At 51.4% G+C, this 10185-nt stretch overlaps 1 long non-coding RNA gene across 1 annotated transcript in view; it reads left to right on the forward strand.

The window, feature by feature from the left end:
• LOC141275912 (uncharacterized) overlaps nt 1-6599 on the forward strand; it is a 28402-nt gene extending 21803 nt beyond the window's left edge. The window contains exon 2 of the long non-coding RNA XR_012324555.1: nt 4550-6599. This is a non-coding gene — a long non-coding RNA (uncharacterized lncRNA). The remainder of the gene's footprint in view (nt 1-4549) is intronic.
• The last annotated feature ends 3586 nt before the right edge of the window (nt 6600-10185 follow it).

The raw sequence follows: 10185 nt of genomic DNA on the forward strand, positions 1-10185 counted from the left end.
TCTTTCTAAGTGACCCCGCAGCCCCAGTTTTAGTGAATCTCTTACTGCGGCATCTCTCCGCTTCGCTTTGGGGGGTTGTCTCTGCTTTGAATTCAAGTGAAATAGCCACGTGGAAGACAAACTACAAAGTTGTTGTTTTTTAAAAATAGTTATTTATTTGGTTGCACCGGGTCTTAGTTTTGGTTTGCGAGCTCCTTAGTTGTGACTCACCGGCTCCTTAGTTGTGGTATGCGAACTCTTAGTTGCGGCATGCATGTGGGATCTAGTTCTCTGACCAGGGATCAAACCCGGGCCCCCTGTACTGGGAGCACGGAGTCTTATCCACTGCGCCACCAGGGAAGTCCTGAAACTACAAAGTTTTGTGGGGGGGGGAACCCTCCTACTTTTAGCTGCTGCTGTGTCTGCATCCGTAAAAATTCTCTCCATGCCCCATGAATTTCAACAGGCAGTTTATCTCCTTTGTTCCATAAAACATTAGATGTGACTTTAATGGCCTAACCCCCAAACGATAACCTGACAGCCATCAAACATTCAGCAGCGTTCCAAATAACCTTCTGCTGGAGCCTGCCTTCTACGGGGCCATGTGGATGTCAGACACACACAGCTGGAGTCACGCTGACATAGCTGGCATGCCTGGACCGCGGTGGAATCTCGGGGGTACCAATCACAGGCCAGAGAGAAGCCATCGGCCAGAAGAAACGTCAGCATGCTGACATCTCTGCAGAAGGAGCTGTGTTGATAGTGATGGAAATGACAGTTGCAGCCAGAGGGGGACCGTGACCCTGAAGCAGCATGGGCACACACGTCAGTGATGCTGGCACTGTACAGAAGCATTCCGGGGGTTAGGGCCATGGCCACACACTTCTTCTCCTGACCCCCAACCAGAAACATTAAGAAGAGAGCAGATTTTCCCCAAAAATACTTCCTGAATGGAATGCCCTGCCATCTTCAGGGGTTTGAGAAATCCAGAAATTCATGAAGCACTTAACATCTACCAGACAGCGTGCTGGTCGTCTTAGGAAGAATTCATTTACTTCTCGCTGCTCCACGGTGAGGTACTTCTCATAATTCCCACTTTAGGAAGGTAGAAACTGAGGCTAGAAAGGAGGAAGAAATGTACCCAGATTCCTTAACCAGTAACTGACAGAATCATGGACTTGAACCACAGTCTTTCAAAAGCAAAGCCTGGGTTCCTGACCACGGTACTCAAAGCCACGTGGCAGGTCCACACTCTCTGTGGCACCCACAGCAGCCACTGTCCCAGATGGAGGAGGTCTGTGTGTTGACCAGGTACAGGAAAATCCTTCGAAGGATTCTTTTTACTCCCCTGGTTTCCTGGGCGTTGGGCAGGCATGCTTAAACATGCTGTTCATTGAACCCTGGTTTTACTTCAAGACCCCTGGCTCAGCCCAGCGAGGGGACGTAAGGATGTAGGGGATGAGGCCACTCCCTTGGGGGAGGAGGGGGGCTGAGTTGCAGGCATTTTTTACATCTCTCTTGAGTTTGGTCATTACTTTTCTAGCCAGGGTTGATCATCCTTTCTTTTTTTCTTTCCTTCAAGATTCTTCTTCTCTTTGTTTTTACGCTATAAACCTTTATCTGACTTACTACATGTCATTTATGGTGCTAACATAAAACCACTAGCGGGCAGCATCTCTTTGGTCCTCCGACAGTCAAGTGAAGTAGGTGCTGTGATTATCCTCATTTTAAGAAGATGAAGAGGGCTTCCCTGGTGGCGCAGTGGTTGAGAGTCCGCCTGCCGGTGCAGGGGACATGGGTTCGTGCCCCGGTCCGGGAGGATCCCACATGCCACGGAGCGGCTGGGCCCGTGAGCCATGGCCGCTGAGCCTGCGCGTCCGGAGCCTGTGCTCCGCAACGGGAGAGGCCACGGCAGTGAGAGGCCCGCGTACCGCATAAAAAAAAGAAGATGAAGAAACGGGGGCTCAGAGAGGTTAAGTGATATCTCCAGGGATGCCTGATTCAGTTCTCTGCTCTCTTAACCACACGGTCACAACCAGACTGTATACTAATAGGGCCTTCACTCTGCACAAGACACCGTTCAAATACTTCTTTTATAGTAACTTGTTCAGTCCTCACAACAACACCGTGCAGGGGCGCTATTATCCCTGTTTAACAGATGGGGAAACTGAGGCACAGAACGGGTATGTCATTTGCCCAGGCTCACCCTGCTGGTAAGTGGCAGAGCTGAGATTATGCTTCACTGCTTATATTTTGTGATGAAATAGGAAGACATTCCTCAGTTTGGGTTTTGTTTTTCCCTTGGAATCTTCTGCGAGGGCCGGGGGTGGGATGCCAGGGTTCTGAGAATAGAGTCTCTGAGCTGCACTGCGAAGGGGTGCCAGGGATGGCCAAGCCCCTGCAGCTCTGGAGATGGAGGGCGGTGGGGAGGGTGATGAGACAGCAGCCACAAGCCTGGGGTTTTGCCAGGGAAGACCTCAAAGCCCACTGGCGGGTTGGCACCCCTGAGCTGGGCAGCGCACCAAAACGAGTCGTGGCTTCGAGGAGACCAGCAGAACATGGTCCTCGGGAGAAGAGAAAGCCTGGGGGAAGGGCTGGCACGACCTCAGCCTTCAGATCTGAGAAGGGCTGTTCTGTGGACGAGGGGACGTAGGGAGCAGCTCTCCCAAGAGCCAGCCAAGAAAAAGTAGGTTTCTGTTTGGGTAGCACCAGTGGGATTTCAGGGAGAAAGAGGAATTCAACCTGGCAACCCTGGCAGAGCGTGGCCACGGGACCTTGCCCAGAGGAGGGGCCTCTAGAGACAGGACATGGGCCACCCTGAAGCTGACCTCTTCATGTCTCTGCCTTCTGAAACCCTACCCATCTTTGAAGCCTTGGCTGCACGGGCACCTCCTCCATGAAGCCCTTCCTGACCAACCCGTAGAATTCCCAGTTCTGTTCCAGGGGTATAAAGCCTAGGTACTCGGAGGTCCAGGCCAGTCCACGTTCATTCAGAGCAGGGGTCCCCAGTGGGCTGAGGTTCAGACCAGACGTTCCGGTGACAAAAGCCTCAGATACTCTGGAAGCCAGCCTAGTCAGTCCCGGGACCTCTCTCCCTAGAAACCCCGTTCTTACAGCAAACGTACCCTCCCTACCATCCAGCTGGCCTTGGGCACTGATGTCTTGCTGCCTCTCTGGTACCGTGTCTCCTGGCCATAGCAGCTTCTTGCACGAATGCATCTCTCAGAGGCTCGCAAGACAGTTAACGGAGCACCTAGCGTGTACCAGGCACTGTGTCCAGGGATTATCTCATTTAATCCTCCCAACAGCCCTACGGGTCGGTGTGATTATTGCCGTATTACAGAGGAGGAACCCGAGGCCCCAGTCCTCGGTAGCTAAGGAGCCAGCTGGCCCTGGACCACAGTGTCGAAACCCCAGTCAGGCATGAGAGTCTGGGATTTGCGTCCAACTCGTCCTCAACAAGACCACATCAAGGACCTTCTTGGTACCTCCTATAGCTCCTAGTGAGTGCCTCTGCGGAGTAGTTGCTCAAGAAACATTGGCTAATTGATGGTTCAAAGACGTATCTAGTCTGCTTTTCTGGTAATCCGTGAGTTCGGGTGCTTTTGAGAGGAGAAAATAGCGTTGAGCCCTTGCTAGACAAAAACCAGGTACTTCTTGGGAGAAGTGAGAGGCTTGCAGGCAGAGTCCTAGAAAATTTTATTCCAAGTCTTCAAGGTGACCGTGACACAATAAAAATATATGTATTTGGTCTCTGTCCCTGATTGCTGACACAGAGCTCCTAACTCCCTTGGAATTTCCTGAGTGATAAGAGTGTCTTTTGTTCGGATGAGGCCACTCTTGGTGGGTCCCTCGAGAGCTTCAGGATGGAGGCTGGTCAAGAAGACCAAGGTCATGGTTAGAGGGTTAGAACTTCGTGTCCCATCCCCCTACCTCCTGGGAGGGGAGGGGGCTGGAGACTGAGTTCATCACCAGTGGCCAATGATGTAATCAATCACGCCTGGGAAGGTGGTGCATCTCAGCTCCAAGGGGACAGAAGGTCCTGTGCCTGGGTTCCTTCCAGACCTCACCCTCTGTACCTCTTCTTCTGGCTGTCCATTTGTATCCTTCATAATATCCTTTATAATAAACCGGTAATAGCAAGTAAACTGTTCCTGAGTTCTGTGAGCTGTTCTAGCAACGATCAAACCCGAGGAGGGGGTCATGGGAACCCCTCAATTTATGGCCGATTGGTCAGGAGTCCCGGTGGCAACCTGGGACTTGTGACCGGCATCTGAGGTGGGGAAGTCTTGTTCACCTTCGGGGTGTGCGCTAAGTCTAGGTGGTCACAGTCAGAGTTGTATCGAACTGTCAGACGCCCAGTTGGTATCCAGAGAGTTGGAGAGTCGGTTCGTTGGGGGATAAAACCCACAGATTTGGCATCAGAAGTGCTGCGGGTGAACAGTCTATAGTAGCAAAGAGAAACGTGAGGCTTTCAGGAAGACAGCGCACATCAGTTGACTGAGTGAGGCAGACAAAATCCAAAACATTTTATTAACTGCTGTCCTTTTCTTCTGTCCTCCACTTGTAGGAGGACATATGACAAAACTGGCTCCTACAGGATTGATGTTGAAAATTCACCTTCCAGAAGATGCCCGGGCATCCGTGTAGGCTGGACTTGGTCTCTACCCTCTCTGTCCTGGGCAGTCAGACCTGGTGCCTGGTGGTGACCTCGAGCCAGAAGAAGCCTCTCGCCAGGATCACCAAGAAGGAGGCATTTGTTTCTCCGTGCTGGCTAAGCTAGGAAAGCCTGGCTTTGAGAGGTTATTTGTAACAAGAATTGAAACCTAAAGGATTTTTTTTCAAATGATCCTTCAGGGGCTTCCCTGGTGGCGCAGTGGTTGGGAGTCCGCCTGCCGATGCAGGGGACACGGGTTCGTGCCCTGGTCCGGGAGGATCCCACATGCCGCGGAGCGGCTGGGCCCGTGAGCCACGGCCGCTGAGCCTGCGCGTCCGGAGCCTGTGCTTCGCAACGAGAGAGGCCACAGCAGTGAGAGGCCCGCGTATTGCAAAAAAAAAAAAAAATTATCCTTCAGCTGCCAGAAATGGAGTTTGGAAGAACTTCTCCAAACTCCGTGGGCTTTGGCCAATGGACCTTTTACTGTAACAAGTACATCAGAAGCCAATAAATTGGGGAAGAAGGTACACACTTTACCAAAAGATTTCTTGCTGAGCGAGACACTCTCCCACCGTGCATCTTTAAACAGAGCAATTCGGACACATTTTAAATGGCTTCATTCACTTGAAAGTGAGAGCTGTCTGTTGCATTCAGAAAATGTGGCAAAGTGTACTTGATTTTGAAATCCTCAAAAATCATATCACGTTCAAGCTAAAAAGGGCACTTGGGTCTTATCTCCTCCGCTTAAAGGAGATGCCACAGCGACCTGGAGAAATTAAGTGACGTGGTGGCGCCTCAAGGCTTTGTCTGCGGCAGGCCATCCGGTTTCCAGCTTTCTCCCGTGACTGGACGCCTTCTTTGCATCCCAGCTACCCGACCGTCCCTGGTTAGGACTCTCTACCTGGTCCTCAGCTGCTGTCATGGATGCGTAATCATCGGTCCCCTTCTGGGTATTTTTGGTATTGCTTTTTCCTGTTTTCATGGAAAATTTTCAAACATAAAGGTAGAGAATATAATATAAATAACTCCCATGTGCTCTCACCCAGCTTCTACAATTATTAACATACGGCCAATCTTCTTTTCTGCATACCTCGCCCCAGATTCCCCTGCTGCACAGATGATTTTAAAGCAAATCCAAATATCACGCAATTTCATCTGTAAACACTCCAAGTGTACCCACAGAAGAACCCTCTCATACATACGTATATATGTACAATAGAGTGATCACAACTAAAAAAAATGAACGATAATTCCTTAATATCCAATTTCCCCGATTGTCTATCTGTCACTCTTTTGCAACTGATTTGTTAGAATAAGAATCCAGCGGAAGGTTGGGTTGCAGGTATCGGGCAGAATGATCAGCTGCTCATTCAAAGTTCTTGCATGAGGACGTTTGCTGAATGAGAGGGAATAAATTACATAAGAAAAATACTTTATGATAATTATAGATCACAGTTATCTATGCCTTTATACTTCCTAAGCTTCTCTGACCCATGACCTGCATGTCTGGAGATGTTATGGGATCCAATTAGGGGTCCAGCAGAGACCACCTGATTCCTGAAAACAGCAAAGCACCATGATAACCTCCAGCTCATTAAACTTCTAGCTTCTCCTTTTAAAAGGAGAGGCTCAAGAGATTCTCACCCTCTTCGAGACACTTTTTTTTAGAGAACCTCCTGTAGCCTTCACAGGAACCCTGTAAAGTAGGTGCCTTCGTTCTCATTCCACTGAGGAATGCCAGGCACAGAGGGGCTGAGACATTTCCTCAAGGTCACCCAGCACTTAAACTCTGTAGTATACTAATATATGACACCACCTGTAATATACTAGTATCGATTACAAGGCAACTGTAATTTTCAGGTTGAAAAGTCACCTTGACTAACTTTATCAGTTTTCCCTTTTAGAATATGGCTTTGATTTATGAAATAAAATGCCGTTTAAGGCAACTTCGACTCTTCAGACATTTCATCAGTCTGGATGTGATTTTTCTTTTGTCCGAATTCATGAAATTTTATACGACTTCCGACTAAATCATTAAGAGCTGAAAATAAATCCTAGACTCTGGACCTGTCCCACCTCCCCCGGCCAATGGCTAAGGTCACAGCGTCCCCGCCTTAGCCTGGTCCTGCTTACTCTGTCTTGGGCTTTCAGGAGCAATCAAAGCCCTTTTTAGAAAATATTTCCTGGTTGTCTGTGGCCTTGGATGGACAGAGTTTTCCACTAGGCTTTTTTTTTTTTTTTTTTTTTCCAGCCACACTGGCCCTTAAGAAGATGTTACTCAAGGCTCCACACCTACTTCAAACATTTTTAGGGGCCCTGGCTGGGTCCTTGGGTGCGACTGCCAGGAACCCTACGGGAGGTGGAGCCCCGACTTGGGACCCGGCCTCTGTCTCGGTGCTGAGAGCCCGGGGGCCCACTGTCGCTGGGGGCGACTTTCTCAAAGGTCCCCCCACAGCGTATCCTTGTCAGGCAGCCGCTGCTCCAGCTGCTTCTCCCATGTTTCTGTCCCTGATGGGATAACCCCCCCTTCTTTTTTTTTAAGGGTTTTCTCCCCAAGTCTGTCTGTCAGGGAACAGCTGTGCTCTGATATTAGATAGAATGTTTTCTGTGCTCACCACGAGCTTAGGAACAAAAGGGTTTTAAGAACCCTGATAAATGAACAAGGTCCTTGGAAAGATGAAATGTTACCAGCATTGCAGACAATCACGATCCTTGTGCATCTCGAAGGCTTTGGCCTTTGCAAAGCAGAGGGCCGGGCGGGTATTTGGTGGTGGAGCCTTGGAGACTGGAGTTTTTTTCAGCCTCCGTCTGGACCCGACATGGGAAAGTTGGTTGGAAGGTGGCCTTTTCGCTGTCATCAAAGCCCTGAGCTGCTTTGCCACCGCTGCTTGTCCGGGGCCGAGGCCCCGTTGAAGGGGGTGGGTTTTGGGTATTCTGTCTGCATGGAGGCCATGACTGGGGTTTCTGGTTTCTATGATCTTCCAGGTGGAGGTGTTGAGGTTCTATCCTCCCCAAAGCGTGCCCAGCATCCTTGCTTACACGCTGCCCGCCTGCAGGGGCCAGGCTGAGCGCCGGACAGTGGCCTCTTCCATCTGCCAGTGATGTCTTGAGTCCCCACCCCTGACTTTCAAATGAGGAAAATGAACCTTGGGGAAGGTAACGGACTGGCCCAAGGTCCTAGCAAGCAAGGGGTGGAGCCGGCATTTAAACCCGGACTTGGGGGAGCCCAAAGCCTTGGCTTCTTTGGCGAAAGTGGCTTCCCTGGGTGTCTGGCCGGGGGCTCCTAGGCTGTTCTACGGAGGACCTCCTTCTCGCCAGAGCCTCTCTCCTTTCTCTAAACCCTTCTCCTCACCCCACCCTCCTCCATCCACACCCCTGAAGGATGTGCTGTGGTCCTTAAGGCACCCTTTCAAGGTCATCCGACCCCAGCTTACTTGCTTTGGTTCACTTACTGCCCAGTCCGCGGCCCAACCCAGACATTCACTCCCCAGCCCAAGCTTCTTCCTGGTACCGCCCTGCATGGGAACAGAAAGGTCAGGGCGTGAAGTAAGATGACAGATGGAGAGAAAAGCCTCTCTCAGCCCGCGAGCTCTGTGAAATCCTTCATTATGGGATTTCCCTTGTCGGGGCTGCAAGGAGAAGCCCGAAGGCTCACAGCAAAAATCTATAACACATAAAGGAACTGTCCACACGGGAGCTGCTCATCACAGTGGAAACATATGACAAGCAGCCCCCAGGGTGAGGGTAGTGGGGGGATGGGCAAGGAGGAGGGGAGTGGAGAGGAAAGAAAAGAGGGAAATGACCAGCCTCATGATTTCATTTCCTGCCTGTTGCCACCCTGCCTGCTCTCTCCTCTGCAGAGATCCGAAGGTCTTTTAAAAATGCAGCAGGAAGGATTTAGGTTAGACTCTAAGTAGCGCCTAGAGACCTGGGAATTGATCAAGGTACCTCCTTCTCTGGAAACTTGTAAGAGCAGGGTTCAGACTCACCACTGGGGGAGTTTAGGGATGGGCTAGACCCACAACTTTGGTTCTGTGGATTCAGGAATGAGCCTCTTGCCTTTGGAGGGTTCTCTTCTCAAGCCAGGAGGGGTCAAGTTAGTAAGTCCACCACACGAGAAACTACCAAGAGGTGGGCACGTAGGGAGCAAAGCCCAGAAACTCCTGTCTGCAGCCACACGCGTGCACATCTCTTCCTCCTCTGCCCTCCTCCTTCCCAAGTTTTCTAATTTCCTTTACTCTCTGAAGCTTACATTACTCCTATGGAAAAACACAGACAAAGCATCTTTCTTTGGGGCTTTTCATGTCGATCAAAAGATTTGCCCAGGATACAGAATTGATCACAAAGCACATGTCTCCAGCAAGTTGGGGAGAAAACGGAGGGTGGGTTCTGGGGCCCAGACGTGGTGAGGCTGCCCAAGAGTGACGTCCTTTCCCACCGCTGCCCCGCAAGAGCTCCCTACGCCTCCAGGTTCTTTTATGCTAAAGGGAGGCTGTGAAAAGTGCAAAGACATTTTCACCGTGACCTCTGGGAGTATGTCGTGCCACCTGGAAAGGGTGTGGCAGTGGCAATGTGGCCTGGGGAAGGCTCCACGGCTTCCATGCCAGCGAACCAGCCGTGAGACCTTGGGCAAGTCATTTCACCCCGCTCTGGTCTCTGCTTCTCCTTTGGCCAAAAGGGGTTTATCTGAATTATCCTGCTTACCTCCTGGGGAACTCATGGGGATCAAGTGGAATAAAATTTAGAAAGTCCTTGACGAGGTTGAAAGTGACCCTTAAGCGTGATGGTTGCTATTCTGGGTTTCAGAGCGCGACGGGCGAGGAATAGAAACAAACAATAGGCCACCCACCCTCTCCTGCCAGGATTTGCCAGAGCCCTGTCGTGGCAGTGACCATGCCCTGCCAGAAGCCGTGGGAGGAGAGGGGGTGCTGAAGCCAGCAGCATTTGGAACCGTGGCTGGTGAAAACACCCACCTCCCTGCTTGCCGGGCTGCTCCCAACCCCAGGAAAGGCAGAGCTTCTGTGGAAACTTAAGCCGTGCCTGCTGGACCGGACTGGGGTGGGAGTTGGCCACACCTGCCAAATGGTGGGCTTGGAGGGGGAGCGACAGCTGGAGGGTAGAGAGCTGGGTGGGGTGGGGTCGGAGCCCTTCCTGTGCCAGGCCTGCCAGGCCTGGGCACTGCCGCCTGCTCCCAGCACAGCCAAATGGTAGCGGGGGCGGGGGGCCGCTCTGAGTGGGGGCAGGGTGGGGCTTGGAGAGCCTGCGTGTGGGATGCTGGAGAGGTCTGGGTACTCTCCAGGTGTGCACTGCCCATCGAGACCAGATGGGGGACTGAGTCCAGCCTGCCTGTCTGGGCTGCGTGTTCCTCCAGTGGAAGATGCTTGTTGCTTGGCTAGAATCTCCTGAAAAGACCACGGACTCACGTGCTGCTCCTGGTGTACAGAGATCCCCCCTAGACCCACACCCTCAATCCTACTTCCCCTTCCTCAACGCACATCATAAGGCGACTCCTCATGAGACCTGGCCACAAACAAGTCTCAAGACAGATG

Source organism: Tursiops truncatus, chromosome 11 (assembly GCF_011762595.2).
Source record: "Tursiops truncatus isolate mTurTru1 chromosome 11, mTurTru1.mat.Y, whole genome shotgun sequence".
NCBI lineage: Eukaryota > Metazoa > Chordata > Mammalia > Artiodactyla > Delphinidae > Tursiops > Tursiops truncatus.